This window comes from Camelus dromedarius, chromosome 13 (genome assembly GCF_036321535.1).
Source record: "Camelus dromedarius isolate mCamDro1 chromosome 13, mCamDro1.pat, whole genome shotgun sequence".
Classification (NCBI taxonomy): domain Eukaryota; kingdom Metazoa; phylum Chordata; class Mammalia; order Artiodactyla; family Camelidae; genus Camelus; species Camelus dromedarius.
Window position 1 is genome coordinate 33,375,483 of NC_087448.1, and position 21,688 is coordinate 33,397,170.

Here is a 21,688-nt window from a genome sequence, read left to right on the forward strand (position 1 = left end):
TATTACTTCCTAGCTAAATAAAAACAATTGTTCTCTAAAGTGATTTTTGTAAAAAACATGCAATAAGATTGGCTGAAAAGAGTCATTTACAGAATAATATTTAAAATAATGTTGGCTATATTTATTGGATAACTAATAGATACAAAATTGTTAGAAATATAAATACACTAAATCAGACATAGTATCTATTCAACTAAGAGACTTGAAGAAATTCCAAAAGCTATTTTGATAAAGGTATGGTTGTTTACCCTTAAATCATCTCTAGGGTAACTAACATACTACAAAAAAAAAAAAGAAAAGAAAGAACAAACAAACAAACAAAAAAACCTTCCCATAGCTTGGATCTGGTCAGCAGTGACTGGTTACCATCTGCAGCACAGTATATATTAAATACTGATCATCTCTAAAACTGGAGCCACACATGGGGGAGAATACTGGGCTGGGAAAAACTGACATTACTGCAAATAAAAACTGAAGATGTGGAGCCTAGAAGTAAAAACAGAAAGGGACGGTGCTCAATAGCAATTTCAAGTATCAGTGCAGACAAGCAAATGTCCCAGCAATAGTAGAAAACAGGGATGAGGGCATTTTGAAACACATGAAGGACAACAGAGGACACCCAGGAAGTTACTGATCTCTGCACTACACACCACCACCCCCAGGTCTCCATATTCTGGGATTGTAGATGAACCTGTAATCTGTGAGAGCGCTACTAAACACAGAAATTAAATTTTCATCCAGGTCTGTGGAAATGCTATATAATTGACCAGAAGACCTTGGAAAGGAGGCAAGAGCAGAACTAGTAAAAGTAGAAGCTGAGGAAATGTCTAATATGCATTTCCCTCAGCCCTCACTCCTCCCTTGCATAAATAATTGGGATATATATACAGTTTCTTTGCAGATTTATCATTCCAGATCATTTACATTTTATTCTAAGACCTCTACAATAATAAATGATCAAGAAGCATCATTACTGAAATAGAGAAAGACTAAATTACAAAGGATAATGCATACTTTTAGTATATTTGGTTTGAAATTAGAAAGATAAAACTCAAATTGATTTTTTTTTAACATTTACTAATTTGTACATTTTACTAAACTCAATCCTAAGAAACCTTAGGATCAAAAGATATTAGTCCATTTGACAAGAACAACAGGTCTTTGTTCCAATTCTCTTTGGAATTACTGCAGAATTAAATCCTCCCCTATAGCTTCCTAATATAGTTAAGATGGTAAAGTTTACAAGATGTCCCACAGTAAAGAAATATCTTTAACTTGATTTAAATTAAATAAAACCCTTTACTCAGGAAAAGTTTTTTTATTCATTGTTTCTTTGCAAACAAACTTAGTAGCACCCTTTAGCACTAGATAGACTAGAATTCTTTAACTATGGTGTCTCAGCCTTGGCACAATTGACCTGTTGGGCCAATATTTGTTTTCTCTTGCTACATAACAAATGACAAGTCTGGTGACTTAACACGACACCCATTTACTAACAGAGTTCTGTAGATTAGAAGTCCAAGACGGTGTGGAAGGGTTCTCTCCTCTGAGGCTGAGTTCTCACTTGGAGGCTGGAGGCCTTCTTCCAAGCTCATTTCTGTTATGGGAAGAACCCAATTCCTTGTGCTTGTGGGACTGAAGTCCCTGTTTTCTTGCTGGATGTCACTCACAGATCCTTGACCATAAGCCTCGAGACCTCAGCAGCAAAGAACCTCCTCGCATCTGTCAAGTCCATCTCACACTCAGAATCTCTCTGATTTCCTCTGCTGTGACCATGGGGAGAAAATGCTTTTCTTCTAAAATGCCCATATGATTAGGCAACTTGATTATCTCCCCGTCTGAAAGTCAACTGTGATTTTTGACATAATCATGTCTACAGTTCAGTGATTATACAAGGTGTGTACACTGTGAGGGGGTGGTGAGTATTTAGGGACATCTTAGAATTGTTTGCTGTGGGTGTTGTTCTATGCACTGTGGGATATTTAGCAGGATCCTTGGCCTCCACCCACTGGATGACAATTACACCCTCCACCTCACATTGTCACAATCAAAAATGTCTCCTGACCTTGCTAAATGTCCCCAGGGTAGGGGTAGGGGGCAAAATTACCGTTGATTAAGAATCGTCGGTTAAAACCCTGTTCTATTATCATGAAACTCAGTGTAAAAATTAAAATATGCATAGTCCTATTTTTAAGTCTCATAAAATATGGATTTTGTTAATTTACTATAATTTTGTTAACTTAGAGCTGGATTTTAAGTACGTACTTAAAAGTGGCTTACGCCATTACAATGACTATTTTTCCTCATAAGGAACTACAGTATTGATTTAATTTTGCTAGTTAATTAACAGTCATGATAAACACCAGTTTTTAAAAATTAGGCAACCAGGAGGAAGAGTAGTGGGAACTTCAAACTTAACTTAAAATTGAGCTAACTCATTAACACAAGTTATAGCTTGGAGCCATATTGGCTTTCAAGTCCTGGTTTCCCTTCAATATGTTATGAATTTGTTATGAATTTGTTATGAATTTGCCACCTATGGAATTTTTTTCTACTCTCTTCAGATTTATAGCTTCAGCATGGGAACATTTACAAGGTTTTAAGTCTCAGAGTTTTACAACTAACTCTGTAAAATGGAAGTGTCTTTTATTAGTTCTAAAAAGTATCTTTTGTGAGTTTCTGGGGACAGACTCTTCAAATATTCTCAGATTACTAAAAATTTTCATGTTCATCCTCTCATAATATTTTTGAATTGATGGATTTTATAACATTCCTTCTTGACTTTTATTTTCTCCAGGTTGAAGAATTCTAATGTTTTTCAAAATCTCTACTTATATAGAAGTGTCTTTCTGCTCCATAATTCACGAGGCCTCAAGCTTTTGTAATGAGGAAATGGTCTGCTTCTTTGAAGACTTGCTGTCAATAGTGTAGAGAGAAAGGGTTTGGAGGGACACTGCCAAAGCAGACACTAACTAGCTGTGTGGGTTTAGACAACTTAAACTCGGGTCCTCATTGTCCTTACTCTTATCTAGGGATTGTCTCACAAATCTTTTAGTATCGTTAAAAAAAATTAAAGCTATAATATATGCAACAGCCTAATATAGTTCACAAAAGTCACTGGTAAATTTCTCTTTATTTAAGAAATATCTGTTTAAAAACTAGTCTGTAGTGATGCTGAGTATTTAGGAATTGAAAACACACACACACACACACAAAACAGACATGGCCCTGGTCCTTATTGATCTAGTCATTTTCACACTTATATGAAGATGAGGGAGAGGAGGATGAAGATATTAATTGTGATGCTTTTGCCCTACTGGCTGGAAGACTGAGGTTCTGTAAGCTACCACACAGAACGAGGTGCTAAGGATGACAATTCTCAATTGTTCTGTCTTTTCAAACATTTAACAAGAGCTATAGTAAGAAATAGACTAGTAGTTTACATCCAAACTATGATCATCTTCTGAGGGTGACTTTGTAAAATTCAGACATCTCAAACATCCCAAGATACTCTAATTCATTGTCTCCAAGGGAGCATACAGTTGACCTCTGAAAAATGTGGGGTTTAGGGGCATATAATTCACAGTCTGCCTCCCATACAAGAGGCTTCCTACAGCTCCAGGATTTCCTCCATATCTGCAGTTCCACATTCATGGATTCAACCAACAGGGGATATGTTGTACCCTGGTAGTTTATTTGAAAAAAATTCAAGTATAATTGGACCTCAGCAGTTCAAACCCTTGTTGCTCAAGTATCAATTGTATTATCTGAATGTTCAAAAGGGTCAAGGTGAATTTGATGTATAATTCAAGTCTGGAAGTTATGGCCCTGAGGGCAATAATTTACGGCTACTTATAGCATCATCCATTGACCAAATGGGAATTACTACCTTAACTTATTATGCTGTTATGAACTTTTCTCAATGTGCTAATTTGCTTGAAGTGCAGTTTCCAGAAATTCACAGTGTATTTCAGGTCTGGATATATCATTGTTTTATAGACATATACAATAATATTTTCTATTTTGTGTTCAACATTCCTCATTAAAGAATCTCAACCTCTTGGCAAATCTTCCAGGCAAAGCTCACAAGTAACTACTTTATCCTGGAATATCATTAATAGAGAATGAAATTTAAAATGAAGTAATTTTCAAATATCTAGTACAGATATCTACTGGAAAGTTCATATGCTTCTCCTCCCTCCATTTATATAATCTCTCCTGATCATCTTTAGATTTTGCTACTCATGTGCTATTTCATTCTCCAGATTTAGTGAAATCTATAAATCAAGCAGGTTTATGAATCACTTTAGAAATCTTATTAAAGAAGTAAATAAGGATGGTTTCATAAGCAAGTTTTAGAAACCTTTCTGTTCACAGCTTTCTACCTCTCTATTTCTAATCGATGGTCACTGACTTTAATTGAATTTTTTAATTTGTTATCTATTATTTCCTTGTTTCTCCTAATCTTTTCATTTTTTATCATTATATTTAACTTTTCACATTTTTAATGTTGTTAGTCTTTTTTTCCCCATTTCTAAGAAAAGTTAAATTATCAACCAAAAAACATACCTCCAATTATTGACCAGATGATCTCCACTTACAAAAACTTACTATCTTTTCCTCAATATATACTATTTCATAAATGTCCCCTAATTTTACCTTTTATTGCATTACATTAAGCAGAAATATGTATGCAAATGAGACTACCTAGGCTATAATTCATAAAGTTATGCCCAAAAGCCCTCTCAGTGATAAAATCAATTGGTATTCTTAAAGGAACTATTTGTTAATTACATGCTACCATATTTTCATTATTTTATCCTAACACTATTTTTTCCCTCCATATTCTTGGTAATTACCTATATAGCAGTCTCTGGTGTTTCTTTAAAATGCTGGCTTTCAAGCATTTTTACAACAGCTATGAGTAACATAACTGTACTATATATATTTTACATAATAACCAAAGAATGCTCAGCTCATTGGTTGATGAACAGAGGCATCTTCCTAACCCAACCTACATACATCCCTCCAAATGTATTGGATAGCAGTAGCCCCAGATTAGAGCATAACCCTAATGTGTATATGGGCACGTATATCATGCAGCCTTTTTGCTGATTTTTGCAAATAGGCATCCAGAGCTAGATTTGATTTGCTTGGCAAAAATTAAATGTGATCATTCTTCCAATCCTAGTGTCCTGGAGGAATTAACGCCCATTGCAAATGCAACTCATACTGGTTTTTCCCTCCTTCTAGTATTGTTATTTCATACTGATTTTGAAGTTCACCATTACCTCTAGGGACTAGAGATCAGGCTCTATAATTGAATAGGAACCGGATGTGATTTGAGCTTTTGTGGTTTTCAAAAAGAGACACCTGTGAAAGCCTCATTATAATGATGGACAGAGTTCTAGAAAATTAAGAATTCTAAGTTTGGCAAATTTTGCATTTTTTTTTGAGAAGGAAAGTAAGTCTGTTTGCATGTGACTATTTGCCAAAGGCACTAAAAATTGTTTTTTTGTTTTTTTTTTTTTAACAAAGGTTACTCAAGGCACAAATAGTTTGGAATATTCTCCTTTAAATATACCAAAATACCTGTTGTATTTTCTAGGCTGATGATGAATCACTTCCAAAAATATATTTTTTTTAATTGAAATGTCTCACATTTGAAGAAAGCCCAAAGGCAAGTAAAGTTTAGATATTTGAAATTACCAAGTTTTATATGCTAACGTATTATCAATTGATATACGTGTTATGTTAAAAATGTAAATATTAGTAAAAGATTCTTAGTTTCTCACACAGAGGCTTTCTTTCAAATTCCAGGAATATTGTATTTACTTTCACAGTTAAAAATCAGGGCTTATAAAATTAAGTTGACTACCACAGAAATGGATACTGGTAAAATTAATTTATAGGAATGAGAATCACAGAAGTTTGGTAGAAATGTCACTGACCAAAGATTAAATATTTGCTGAATTCTATCATTAAGCAAAATATAGCAAATGCTTCAACACCTTTTTAATCTACTTACTTATACAATCTCATCACAGAATACCATATTTGAATACCAGACAGAAGGAAACATATTGAGAAAGAACAAAGGGGTCATTAAAATACATGTAAAAATGAGAAGTAAGACACAAAATACATTTAAATATCTGTATTCAGAACTCTGAGTTTTTCTTTTATAAAGTATTTTGGTTTCTGCAGTTGTTTTCATTTAACCAACTTTTCCAAGAAAGAAATATGTAACTCGGGCACAGTTGAAGTTAAGAATTTTAAATATTTTTTAATGGAATAACTTCTATAGGAAATTAAAAATTTAGTGAGAAACTAACATGTGAAAAAAAAAACAATAATATATTTGAGTTGAGTGCAACAGATTTGGAAGACCGTCTCTTAGAGAAATAGCCAGTACTTTGAAGTGAGAATAAAATAATTTTGAATCCCTGTTCCACCACCAGTAAGCAGTGTGGAATTGTCATGGCATTTCACTTCTCTAAATGCAATTGTCCATCTGCAAAATGAAGGCGTGAGTTGCTAAATGCAGGAAAAGGCTTATATGAGACATGCCATTATAAAGTACTTAGCGGAGTGACTTGCATACAGTAGGCATTCAATAAGTGCTTGTGGTTATGTTCAACAACGAATCATTTTTCCCAAGGTGAAGGAAGTCGGAAAGCATGTTAGAAAGACTTTAATGATAGGATGCTATTGGAACTTAACCTCAGAGGATGGCTTTCATATGCTGTCTGCCATCAATAACAATAATTTGCTCTAAAACGGTATTTGTCCCAGACCCCATAACCCTTATTTAAAAAGGGGAGGGTATACAGCATAAAGAAAATGAAAACCTACCATTATGCTTATTTAAAAATTTTAGTTAGGTGATGGAGGTCAACATATGGTAACCAAGAGCAGCTTATTCAAAATGCAAAGAGTGACACTGAATTAACTACTTTCAACATACCTAAATCCTATCACCTTTGAATCACACATGTTTTCCAATAAACCAATAATGACTTGATAAATTTGCTAGGGATCAGGACATCTTCAACTATGTTTTAACAGCTTTCCTGAAAGTATCCCTTGATAGTCCAGTAAGTGGTTAGGAAAAGATTACTCAGGTCTAAAAAGGGGAAATGTCTTCAACTTCCAGGTCAAAATAGGGAAATTAGGTTACTGGAGCCCTGTCACTTTGAAGACCTTCGGTCCTGCAGGCCCTCTTATCATGCTGGGACCTTGCTATTTCACCCTTTTCTATATCAGCATGGCAAAAACATTTGGAATGAAAACAGTGGTTGTCATTGTGGTTTTTGAGGAGAGGTAGGAAATGGGTGAAACTATTCAAGAAGGGTTGAGGTAAAAAAAAAAAAATCATAAAAGAATGACTAGGTCGTGATCCTGAGTTCCGTTTTCTAATGTAAGTATTCAAGTTTGCTGTGGGAATATTTGAGAATATTTACATTATTTACAAAATCGTTTGTGAAAACACATAATTACTAAATACCTATTAGGTGCTCAGGAGATATGGAGCATCCTAAGGAAAAGAAGCAAATGCAACACACGTGCAAATGCAATGTGATAAATACGTATAGTTGTCACTCAGTGAAATAGAAGACACAGGAGAAGAACACATGAGTAAAGCAATTGTTGGGGGTTTGTGGTACAAAGGGAAAAATTGATGTTAAGGATGAAGGCTTTCTGGATGAAGAGACGTCTTATTTGAGAGTTCCTTGCCATGGAGAAGTTAAGGAAATGAAGAAAGAGAAAATGGCATGGGGTATAGTAAATACCTAAAACGTGCATTCTTGAATAAGAAAAGACTGAGATACTTTTAATTGGCAGACTTGAGTCCTCTCTGTCCTCCAGCATGTCTTTAACCATCATGATTCAGTATAGAACAGTGGATGTTAGAAGACGACGTTTGGATCAAACATAATTAATTTGCTCAGTTGAAAGTATTTGAGTGAATTTGAGTCATTGCTCCATAGACACAGAGACACACATAGTGTGCATATGTTGGGCTCTTGGACCTTTCATAGCCCCTCTGTTCCTCTAAGTAGAGTGATTTTATGAACACTCTGCACTGCTGAAAAGAGACAGTTGTCCACATGAGGTAGTTCAGTTGAGCTGAGCAAAGCTTCAGACTCAAAAGACATCAACTCCACTGAAGTTTCAGGGGGAGATAGGCTAATAGCAGAGAGAGGTCACTGCTAGACAGAGATGAGAAGGACAAAGCCGTGTGGTAGTGGGTAGTAGTGACTAACATGGCAGGACAGCCTTTATTCTCTGGGCTTCCATGAGGTTGCCTGGCCCTGACATTGGAGGGAGGCAGTTTTTGATCACGTGAGGCTGGTGTAGACTTCTAAACGATGCTTCTGCTGGAGCTCACATCTAAAACCCCCAGACTCTGAGGGCTTAGCTCTCAAATCCAAGCTTTTGGACCTCAACTTTTGTTTCTCTCAAATTAATGCCTTTGAGATGAATATTAAAGCATGTTTTGAAATTCAAAAATATAAGCATTGTCTTTCTAGTTATCTGAACTTTTCCTTTCCAAGAGGCAGGCAAGGGGGAAAACTAGAATTTTCCAGACTAGAGAATAATCAGGTTAATGTGTGTAAATAGCTATCCATATACATAGGGAGCAAACATGTTTATTATATATATTTATAGCATATACAATTTTATCTATTATTGTGTTTGGAAACAACATTTCTAATTGCTGCTCCTTTGTGATCTATCAATAAATGAATTTAAGAAACATACCTCTTTTAGTAAGTGATAATACCTATTACTGTTTGAAATGTTATCTGGAACCCTGATACATATATATATATATATAATATGTGTATATATATTATATTTATATATTATATATGTATATATATTATATGTATATATTATATATGTATATGTATATATATTATATGCATATATATATATATGATAGAATATTCTAAATTTATTTGACCATGAAACCCATCTTGAGATCTACATTTGATCCTCTCTTACATGCTGAGGAACACCTTATGGGAAATGTTGTTGGATGAAACATACAAATCATATTAAACTAGAAATCAGCTTGTTAAGGGAGCATTTTCTCTTCTCTCCCATCATCTACATCCACCTAACAACTCTGAGAAGGCAGAAAAGCTCTCTCTTTCATCCTATATTCTCAATATCTGACATGTTATATAAATTATAGTTGGGCTGAATACTTGTTTTGTTTAATAGTCTTCAAAAATTAATTGAATTTTTTCTTATAAAAATGTATCCAACATTCATTCCTTGCTAAAGTGTCATACAGGTTTGAAAGTTGGCTTTTATTATTATTGTCATGTTAGTATAGCTTTGTATAGAGATGGAGAATAATTAAGTAAAATATGTTTAAAAGCCTGTAACTACTTAATTGACAAATATTTATTATGGTCTTGGGGTGAGTAAGACTCTTGTGGCTATGATGTGAAACTCAGAATTGGAAAGGAACATAGAACAGATTTGATTTTGATTTAAACTGTCTCAAAAAAAATCATAAAGTTGAAATGCAAATGAGAGACAAAAATAATCACATTATCTGATAGCCTTACTTTAAAAAATGCATTATTAGTTCCTACATTTCATTTAAAAAATATAAATTTGTGAGAAAAAAATGGCATGAACAAGTGTCTTCTAAAACAAACAAACAAACAAAAAAACCAATATACATTGTCTGACAGTCTCAAATTAACCAGTGATCAAATAAATTAAAAGTTGAAAATAACATTATTTTGCCTGTAAGACTGATAAAAATTAAAGACTGATCACACTCAATGATAGAAAAGGGTTGAGTATATACTGTTGGTATATCTTTAAATTGTTATCTATCTGGAAGGCATTTTGGAAATATTTATCAACATATATGCATTTCCTTTGACCCAACAATCTCAGTTCCAGGTATTTATCTATAGGGAGACAAAATAAACAGAGACATATATGTTGTGACGGCCAATGTAGTGTAGAGATTCTGGAAAAAAATTATGTATATGGGAATGGGTAAATTTCTAGAATGTTCCCACCAATACTGATAACGTTGGTCTCTAAGTATCTGCACACCAAGATGTCTTTAAAAATAGATATAAATATCTAATGCATACTTATGTGTGTGGAGTAGTGTGGTGGGAGTGAGGTTGAGGGTAGGAGCCTGAGAGGGTCTTGAGGTGTTTAAACCAAACTGCTGGCATCTGAGGTGTGGTTATATGAAAAAAACAATGTAAAAGAAGATATCTATTTTCCACATTAGACTTTTTTATTTTTAGATTTTCCTTTTCCCTAAGGAGTTTGTATAGCTTTATAACTTGTGAAGCTCTGGCAACTCTGAAAAATGTTTCATATATGAGTGCCACATTTTTAAAATTTATTTTTTATTGAGTTATAGTCAGTTTACAATGTTGTGTCAATTTCTGGTGTACAGCACAATTTTTCAGTCATACATGAACATACATATATTCATTTTCATATTCTTTTTCACTGTGAGCTACTACAAGATCCTGAATATATTTCCCTGTACTAAACAGTATAAACTTGTTTATCTATTCTATGTATACCTGTCAGTATGTACAAATCTTGAATTCCCAGTCTATCCCTTCTCACCTACCTCCCCTCTGGCAACCACAAGTTTGTATTCTATGTCTGTGAGTTTGTTTCTGTTTTATATTTAAGTTCATTTGTCTTTTTTTTTTTTTTTTAGATTCCACATATAAGTGATATTATATGGTATTTTTCTTTGTCTTTCTGACTTCCTTCACTTAGAATGACATTCTCCAGGGACATCCATGTTGCTGCAAATGGCATTATGCTGTCATTTTTTATGGCTGAACTGTAGTCCATTGTATAAATATACCATATTTTCTTTATCCAATCATCTGTTGATGGACGTTTAGGCTGCTTCCATGTTTTGGCTATTGTTAATAGTGTTGCTATGAATATTGGGGTGTAGGTGTCTTTTTGCTTTCGGGTTCCTTCTGGATATACGCCCAAGAGTGGGATTGCTGGGTCATATGGTAAGTCTATTTTTAGTCTCTTGAGGAATCTCCATACTGTTTTCCACAATGGCTGCACTAAACTGCATTCCCACCAGCAGTGTAGGAGGGTTCCCTTTTCTCCACACTCTCTCTAGCATGTATCGTTTGTGGACTTTTGAACGATGGCCATTCTGACTGGTGTGAGATGATACTGCATTGTAGTTTTGATTTGCATTTCTCTGATAATTAGTGATATTGAGCATTTTTTCATGTGAGTATTGGTCATTCTTATGTCTTCATTGGAGAATTGCTTGTTTAGGTCTTCTGCCCACTTTTGGATTGGGTTGTTTATTTTTTCTTATTAAGTTGTATGAGCTGTTTATATATTCTGGAGATCAAGTCCTTGCCAGTTTCATCTTTTGCAAATATTTTCTCCCATTCTATAGGTTGTTGTTTTGTTTTGCTTATAGTTTTCTTTGCTGTGCAAAAGCTTGTATGTTTAATTAAGTCCCATTTGTTTATTTTTGCTTTTATTTCTATTGCTTGGGTAGTCTGCCCTAGGAGAATATTGCTGAGATATATGTGAGATGATGTTTTGCCTATGTTTTCTTCTAGGAGGTTTATAGTGTCTTGTCTTATGTTTAAGTCATTGATTCCTTTTGAGTTTATTTTTGTGTATGGTGTGAGGGAGTGTTCTAACTTCATTGATTTACATGCTGCTGTTCAGTTTTCCCAACACCATTTGCTGAAGAGACTGTCTTTATTCCATTGTATGTTCTTGCCTCCTTTGTCGAAGATTAGTTGTCCAAAAGTTTGTGATTTTATTTCTGGTCTCTCTATTCTGTTCCATTGATCCATATTTCTGTTTTTGTACCAATACCATGCTGTCTTGATTACTGTAGCTTTATATTATTGACTGAAGTCTGGGAGAGTTATTCCTCTAGGCTTATACTTTTTCTTCAGTAATGCTTTGGTAATTCTGGGTCTTTTGTGGTTCCATATAAGTTTTATTATGATTTGTTCTAGTTCTGTGAAATATGTCATGGGTAATTTGATAGGGATTGCATTCAATCTGTAGATTGCTTTGGGTCATATGGCCATTTTAACAATATTGATTCTTCCAATCAAGGAACATGGGATATCTTTCCATATTTTTAAGTCTTCTTTAATTCTCCATGTATAAGCCTTTTACCTCCTTGGTTAGATTTATTCCTAGGTATTTTATTACTTTGGGTGCTATTTTAAAAGGGATTATTTCTTTACCTTCTTTTCCTGTTGATTCATCATTAGTGTAAAGAAATGCAACTGATTTTTGTACATTAAACTTGTATCCTACTACCATACTGAATTATTTTATTAGTTCTAGTAGTTTTGTGTGGAACTTTTAGGGTTTTCTATATGTAGTATCATGTCATCTGCATATAGTGACAATTTAACCTCTTCTTTTCCAATTTGGATCCCTTTTGTTTCTTTTTCTTGCCTGATTGCTGTGGGTAGAACTTCCAAGACTATGTTGAATAGGAGTGATGAGAGTGGACAACCTTATCTTGTTCCAGATTTTAGTGGGAAGTTGTTCAGTTTTTCACCATTGAGTACTATGTTGGCTGTAGGTTTGTCATATATAGCTTTTATTATGTTGAGATATGTTCTCTCTATACCCACTTTGGTGAGGGTTTTTATCATAAATGGTTGTTGAATTTTATCAAATTCTTTTTCTGCATCTATTGAGATGATCATGTGTTTTTTGTTCTTTCTCTTGTTGATGTGGTATATTGCATTGATTGATTTGTGTATGTTGAACCATCCTTGTGTCCCTGGGATGAACCCAACTTGATCATGGTGCATGATCTTTTTTATGTGTTGTTGGATTCTGTTTGTAATATTTTGTTGAATATTTTTGCATCTATGTTCATCAGTGATATTGGTCTGTAATTTGCTTTTTTAGTAGTGTCTTTGTCTGGTTTTGGTATCAGGGTGATGGTGGCTTCATAGAATGAGTTTGGGAGTATTCCCTCCTTTTCAATCTTCTGAAAGAGTTTGAGAAGGACCATGAATGCCACATTTTGGTGGAAAAAGAAGAGTATTAAAAGTAAGATTAAAAGTGGAATTTAATCATGAATGTGAATAGGTAACCATTCTTTTTGTATCAAACTAAATTAAATAATCGAGTTTCTCACCTTGACTTGTTAAAATGTTTACAACAGATTTGCTTAAGTTAAAGTTATGTAGGAAAAATACTATTTCTCAGGCACTGAAAGCATTTTATTAGAGGTTTGGATTTAAATAGATTATATAAATTTAAGATGCAAAGTGGTAAATGAAGACAATGAAGCCTCACAAATTGTCAGAATTGCAAACAGCAGGTATAACTCATACTGATAACACTTTAAAATAAAAAAGAAACGAAAATACTGTTGAAACAAAATCAATAAAAATGGCCACAATTGGAAAATAATAAAATCCATGTAATTAAATACACAATGTATGTTATTTTTTTAAAGAATAAATCATATGCGACTTAGGAGTATCTCTATGAATCTCAGCAAATATGAAATCTTAGTAATAAAGTATATTTTAAAGAAAAATTACATATATTTTTTCATGTATATGTAATTTCCTAGATCATTTTTCCAAGCTTTTAAAAAAGATTTTCAGAGAAAAATAAAACTATTTTCATGCTGGGTGCTTTAGACCTGGTAAAAGGTTAACGGAATGCTAGAAACCTGATGATTGAATAGATTTGTTTCACTTCACTCAGGAAGCTGAGTTTAAGTGTATAATTCTATGTTGCAGGAGAAATGCACGTAGCATGCGGACCTGCTGGTTACTGTATATCAGTGTCACACATGCCTTGAGTCAGGACCCAACCCTGAAACCTCAGGAAGAAAATCAACAGACGTCCCCATAGGCTGACACCAGCTCTTGCAACTTAACTCACAAGTTGTCTACAATCCATTGTGGTCTTTCAGGTTTGTTTCTTTAAAGTATCAAAAGTTACATTTTTAAGTAATAACCCTATTTTAAAGAAAAAAAATCTCAAGTAAAGGAAAAATATTCTGAGAAGTATCTGGGCAGTAGTTTTAAAAGCCAGATGAGAAAGCCCTCAAACTAACTTGAAAACCACTACAATTCCAACAGAAGAGTTTTCAATTTCCGTGCAACAGGCAGCCAAGAGGAAATGAGTAAGCTGAAAGGAGCGGGGAGGAGGGCGTGCAGAGGGCAGCGGATCGGATGGAGTCAGTACCTGAGGTGTAACCTGTCATAAGAGTGTCCCCAGGAAATGCAGAAGTGGGAGTAGGGGACGGGGATGAAGAAGGAAAGCATCACAAGTGCTAACACCCAGGACAGACTGATGAATTCGTGTCCAAATCAAAGCACAGGACATGTACTCCAGCAGGTCCGTATTTGGTGGTTGTGGTCCCTGCCCCGTGATGATGCTCAGAATTAGGCGGGTGACATATTAGGCTCCTGTGTGGCTTTATGAATTAAGGCCTATTCCAACCAAAGAGGGATGGAGACAAGAAGACACGCAGCACATCGGAACAAGGAGCTGCAGGATGCCTGCTGAGCACGCTGGGATTTTGCACGGGTGTCAGAACCCCAGGGCCTCTGAAGAGAGAACAAGAAGGGCGAAATAGGGCTTGGCCGACAGAGCTGGACACAGCGGTGGAGACCAGGGTCCAGGGAGTTAAGGCTTAGGCATCGCCCTGTCTTTGAGGATTCCTGGTGAATTCTCCAGTAAACTGCAGGCCTCACGTGCGGGTGGACTGGGCTCCCAATCTACTCCAGGTAACGCTATTGATCTGGGGTGGGTGGGCTGCCTGCAGCAGCTCAGGTCTGAGTTAGGAAGGAACCTACACCAACCCTTCAGGCAAAACCCAGAGTACTCCCCCAACCCCTAACCCCTCCATGCCCCCACCCCCCGTACTGCCACAATCACACCCTACCTCCCCCCTTTCACACCCCCAACCTCCCAGCCCTCCAACAACCCCACTCCCCACCTCCAACCCTCTTACCACCCGGATCACAGCCTACACCCAAATCCCCACATCCCTCACACCTCCACACCCGCGAAGCCCCATCCTCCCAACCCCCAACTCCCCACCTCCCCATTCACAACCCTCTACCCACCCCCCCACCACCACCCGCCACCCTTACACCCCTCACAGCCCCACCTCCCGGCCCTGCAGAGCCTGGGGAGGCCTTTCTGTTCCCTTGGTTTGCTTTCTGTTTGGTCTTCTTTCTGTCTCTGTTTTCTCTGTATTTGTTTTCCCATATATGAGCGGTGATTCCCTATGGGCTTTTCAAGACAATGCAAAAGCCCTAGCAACTAAAATGGCAGGACAGAGTTTCTCTTTCTTAAGACTCTTCCTCAAATGGCTTTGCCGTGAGTTCATTTGTTGAACTCCAAGTGACCGTCTTTCTTTTCATGCTTATTACCTGCTGAAGAGTAAAGTGAGGAAAACTGACTTTATACTCAGCTGCTCTGACTGGAGGACTGTATTTTTTCTGCCAAACAACAAGCTGGATATCACTTTTCTTCATCCTGGGGAAGTGGCTGCAGGCTAGGTAGGGAGAAGAAGCAAGCAACCGTGACAGAGCCCTAAGAGGTGACATTTTGAAAGTGTTTCCTCTGAGCCACACATTCTACATGCACAGTGACAGAGGGAAGTAGATGTTTGCAGAATTCCTCCTCTTTAGGCGGAAGTAATCAGGTGACTGGAGGCTGTTCTAAGTGCAGCCAGCATAGGTGATGCTGTGTTCATATTAATGTGGTTTAAACAGCTCGTGGTTTAAACAGCTCATTTCTGGGATCTATTTCTAAATCTAATATAGTGTGTATGTGTGTGTGATTTTTTTTCCAGATAAGGGAATGACTGAATGTTTAAGTCCTTCAAAAACCCATCTCACAATGACAAAATGAAATGGGGCAAAAGCCACAGGAGTGAAGGGCACAGATGGTCAGAAGTAGATGTGGAGTTTTAATAAATTTATGGAAAATTGTAAAATAAAGGGATCCTATTTCTAAAGTAGAAGCAACTGTAGTTCAGGGTACAGGAAGCTTAGGGCTGAACCTAGAAGAATCCCAGACTCACAACAGGTGTAAGAATAAGTCAGACTGTGGGTGGCTTTAGGTTTTGCTAGCTGATGTGTGAGAGGACCCTAAATCCTCCATCTTAACGTTTTCAGGCTCATGCCTTAGCCCGTGAGCTCCTGATCAGGGATAGGTTCTCCAGGGCCTGGATCCCGGAGCCTCTCTACTTGCATCCTGGGCCTTAATCATCTTCACACTGTGGATCTGAAGTTAAACCAAATCAAGAACTAACTAGTACACTCAGAACAATTTGAGAGAAAATTTACATTCAAGAAAAAAGAACAGGACACTATTAAAAAAGGATCCCTCAGAGAATGTGAAGGTACATTGGAATTTAAAAGTATGATTGTTTGGAAATTTTTTAAAAATAAGAGTAAAAGAAAATGAGGAGGAGAGAAAGTTCTTTTCTACTGAAAAGAAAGTGACATCTAATAAAAGAAGAAAGTTTAATAGTTATTAGAAAATTCCTATTTTTGCAACATGTAATCATTAATTCAGGGATTCAGGTAAAAGATCAGAAAATGGGTGTCAGAATCACTTGATGTCAGCTTGTCAAGTAATAGAACAATGGAATAGAGCCAGTGTGCCCTTCCACAGATCATTTACTTTTGAAAGGAGAAAATAATCCCCTACAATGGCAAAGATTATGGTTACTTCCTGCCTAAAGTGGTCATACTCTACATCATGAATAATGAAGCAATCTGAAATTATGTCTCCTGGTGTGATTAGATAAGAAGAACACAGCCCCAGTAATATTGAAATCTTATTGATCAGAATGCTCAGCTTTAATCAAGACTTCTCCTGTGCTCTATACTATGGCAGCAAGTAGACACATGTGGAAATTGAGACCATGAATCGTGCCATAAGTGGAAAGTATGTACCAGATTTTATAGATACATTTTACCTTCTGTTAAAAATGAAAGAGACATTTCAACTGATATCACAGAAATACAAAAGATCGTAAGAAACTACTACGAACAATTATATGCCAACATATTGGACATCCTAGAAGAAATGGATAAATTCCTAGGAACAAAAAACTTACTGAAAGTGAAGCATTAAAAAACAGAAAATCTGAACAGACCAATAAGAAGTGAGGAGATTAAATTAGGATTCAAAACCTCCTAACAAAGAAAAAGCCCAGGACCAGATGACATCACTAGTGAATCTACCAAAGCTTTAAAAAAATAAGTTAATGACAATCATTTTCAAACTCTTCCCCAAAATTAAGAGGAGTGAACCCTCCCACACACATCTTCTGAAACCAGCATTACCATATTACAAAGCCAAGCAAGGACACGCCAAGATAATAAAAATACAAATCAATTTCCCTGATTATATAGATGCAAAAATTCTCAGTATTACATTAGCAAGCTGAATTCAACATCACAACAGAAGATCACACACCAAGAACAAGTGGCGGTGAAATTTATCCCTGGGATGCAGAGATGGTTTAACATATTGCAAATCAATAAATGTGATACATCACATTAATAGAATGAATGGTGAAAATCACATGATCATCTCAATAAATACAGAAAAACCATTGACAAAATTTAACATCTTTTCATGATAAAAACTCTCAAAAAAGGTATAGATATACTTTACCTTCTTTTTTAAAAAAAGGTAAAATATCTTAATTATTATTAACTTTTTAACATTGGTTACATGGTGAAATGTATTTTAGATATATTGGGTAGAATAAAATATCTTTTTAAAAATAATCTCACCTTTTTATTTAAAGTGGCTATTAGAATACTTAGAATTATGTGTGTGCTCTGCATTGTATTTTAATTGCACAGCACTGCTTTAGATCTGACTCCCAGTTTGCAAAAATACAAGTCAGAGAGAATCACGTTAATGACTCCAAGAAGAAGCAATTAAGCATATCTAGATTGTGGAAGAGTCTCCTGTAGAACTGCCTTAAAGTCAAGAGAAATAAAATGTCGAGGAAGAAAAATTTGAGAGACTTCGTTTAAACTAAAAGATTAAAGAGATATAGCCATAAAGGCAATGTGAACATAAATTAGATTGGATTGGATTTAGAGGAGAGGAGAACACAGATGGTTCTAAACTTCTTTCTGGGAATGAGAAGAAGAAAATGAATAATATACTAAATATTAGGTGATGAAATGGAATTATTACTACTTTCTTAAGTATGATAATGATATTGTGATTATGAAGGGGACTGTCATTGGTAGGACATGCATTCTGAGTAATTTTGCAGCGACAGGTCTGTGTCTTACTTTCAAATGGTTGAGCAAATGTGAGAAAGAGCTCAAGGAAAATGGACGTGATAATAAAAATTGCTGAATCTAGATAGAGGATTATACTATTTTTCTACACACATAAAATTTTTCTTATTAAAAGGCAAGGATCCAAAGCTTCAAGTAGATAGAAATGGCCAACGTTTTCACATTTTCTGTTCCTGTTTGGTAGACTCTTTTCGTCCGTATGCATTTCTTACCTTGATTAAAAAAGTAATATGTAATATCAAATAATATAAAAAATATCAGAAATCTCCATTGGAAAAGAAGTACTTATTCCTATGTACATTGATAACGATTCAATTCCTTTTTTCCCCATCAGTGATCATTTACAAGTGAAACACCAGATGCAAAATGGTGATGATTATGCCAGTCAGCATTCCATCACTGTCATTAACCCTGGAATTTTTCCTCATATAAATGTAAAACAATAATCGAATAAAATTGTATTGGACTTTATCATGGATCTTCATTGTAATTAAAACATCAAATTATGAAAAGAAAAATTACTTTCACATCCACTTGTAATAGATTCTCCCTTCAACTAGGCGTCTTGACAGCTTTATGGCAACTTTGCAGAACTACATTTTAATGCTGTGTATCTGTCTTGTTTGACTTAATTTGGAATGTACACTCTTCTTTGTCTTCCTAATAGCAGAATTAATAATCTCCAGCAGAGTGAGTGCAGATCTAACATAAAGAAGATACTGAAATAGAATCTGACTCATCTCAAAAAATTGCAAATATACATGGAGGTTACAAGTGATACAAAGTAGACTATTGGACAGATTTCATTAGTAAACAATCTGGCATTCAAGGAGCATATAAAAGTAAATTTCAGTAAGCGCCATCTGTATAATTTTTAACTATACGCATATATTTGATAGCCACTTAACTTTAAAAGGGATTTTTTTTGTCAATTTTTGACAGTGGAAATCTCATAAGTGTTAAGACGCTATTATTTCTATTTAAATAGGCTACACAGCAAGGGATCTCTCTTTTTACACCTTTTTAGGTCCTGAGTACCCTGCAGAGTCTCAGCCACCATTGATTAATGAGTAACTCCTCAAAAAGCAGACCTTAGAAATCAGCACATTGTGTAAGTTAATGAAACAGGACTGAAAAATGTTCCCGTTAAAACTAACACAAAAGAGGAAAGAAAGGAAGAAATAACAAGAATAGCACAGGCAATTTTGTCACTTTTCTGAAAGAAACAATTGTTGTAAGGTGTATACATTATATATTTCTATGTCATTGTATTGCTGGTTCTTCTACCTATTGATTCTAAAATATTTTTGCAAGAATATGACTAGAATGCTGATATTATAATTAGCTTGTTAAATAGCAAAGAGCAAATTGCTATCTAGTACTATCTGGCAAATGTGGGTAATCAACTTAAAAAGATGATGATGAATAAAAATTATTTCATTCAAAATTTCTTTGACAATAAATTAATATTGATGTTTGAAATCATAGCAAAAAATGGTTTCCTGTTTTAATGTTCCCATTAAGTTAATTTCATGAAAGATAGAAAATAACTTGTCAGGTTTATAAAATTTATTAAATAAACATTATAGCATAAATCCTTACATTTAACACTTTAAGACTTTTTAGTTTTAACATGTATTGCAGAAAAAGGCCTCTAGATGGCAGTGTTTACCACAGTTAGAAATTAGTTCAACTTTTAAAATGGTTCTCAAGTGAGTCAAACAGTATAGAGTTAAAAATTTATTTTGTTTTTAGTACTCAGTATTTCTTCAGCATTTTTGTTTTGCTCTGAATGAATGTTTAACCTAATTGGCAAGTTTTTGCTCACTTATTAGGTTATTATTGCAATTTAATTAGCAAATTTCCAGGAACAATTAAGTTGACCCAAAAACTTTAAAATAAACATGTGTGATCGGTATCCTTTGAAGAAATTAAAATAAGTTATTGTGACTATTGTAACCAGTATGAAAGAAATCTTAGCAACTAACTACATGAATTAAAATTTTTTTTTTCAAGCTTGCATATAATCAGAGGTTTGAATAGATTTATCTATGCTTTATTGGGACATATACAGTCTTATAACCAAGGGAGGTTTTCATCTTGCATTTGAAGTAATTGCAGTTTTACTTTTTGGACTTGATAAACAACCCAAATAAGAATCTAGGGCAATCATTTTGTCAGAGAACTTGTGGGTGGGGCAGATGGTTTTTTTTAATTGTAAAATGATAGAAGTAATGATTTTAAATGACAAAATTAACTTTTGCAGTGTATATATTATACACTAGTATAAAATCAATAAAAATGCCTCATATATACATTTAAGAACCTTAAATGTTCTGAAAATAAGGATGGATAACAATAGTCAAGTTTAGGCCCATGGTTGGCTTATAGATTCGCTGTGCCTTCTTTAAAGACAGAAAATTTGTCACCAATGGTTAGAAGAGAGATTTGTTTTTTCATATTTTCAATTAGTATTTCAGAGACGTAATTTATAATGCATTTTGTCCATTTTCCTAAAGGTCATCAAATGACCTTCAGTAATATTTTAACTCTTGGTTTGGCTATTGTGAGATGTAATTAGATACAAATTAATCATAATGTATAATGAATCATAATATATAAAAATGTAAATGCTACTCATCTAAAGCAATATTCCTCAACATTGGCACCTACTGCCAGTTTCAGCTAGATAATTATTTGGGGGGAGCGGTGTTTGGGAAAATGGAGGCAGGGGCTTTTCTGGGCATTGTAGACCAGGCTTCTACCCCACTACAGGCCAGTAACAACACGCGTCCCTCCGCCCATGCTCCAGGTGTGACAATCAAAATGTCTCCAGATATTTCCAGTCATCTCCTAAGGGGTAAAATCACCTTAAGTTGAAAACCACTAATACAAACATTTGATTTTTTCTCACTCTTTTTACTCTCCCTTAAAATTAGAACATGCAAATCATGTTATCACAGTTCCTATTTTAGTCCTTCAAAGGATCAATTAATCAGGAATAGAGTCAAGCCAAACTACCAAATTGCTGGTTAGTCCTCATATTAGTTAGAACTCTTGGTTGCAAGTAATAGCTATTATCAATGCTAACAGTGTAGCTCTTAAGAAGCATTGGCAGGGATATCATCGGACACCAAAAATGAACTGGAACCAAGTAATAAACTACCCTAAGGGGTTCCAAGTCTCTGATTCCTTCTGTGCCTCATCTTCATTTTTCTTGTTCTCTCTCCCTCAACCTTCCTTTGGTTTTCCAGCCTATGTTATGAAAACTATTGCTTCCAATTACTCCTGAATAGACATCACTTCCTATTCACAAAGCAATGAGATTGATCGTGGAG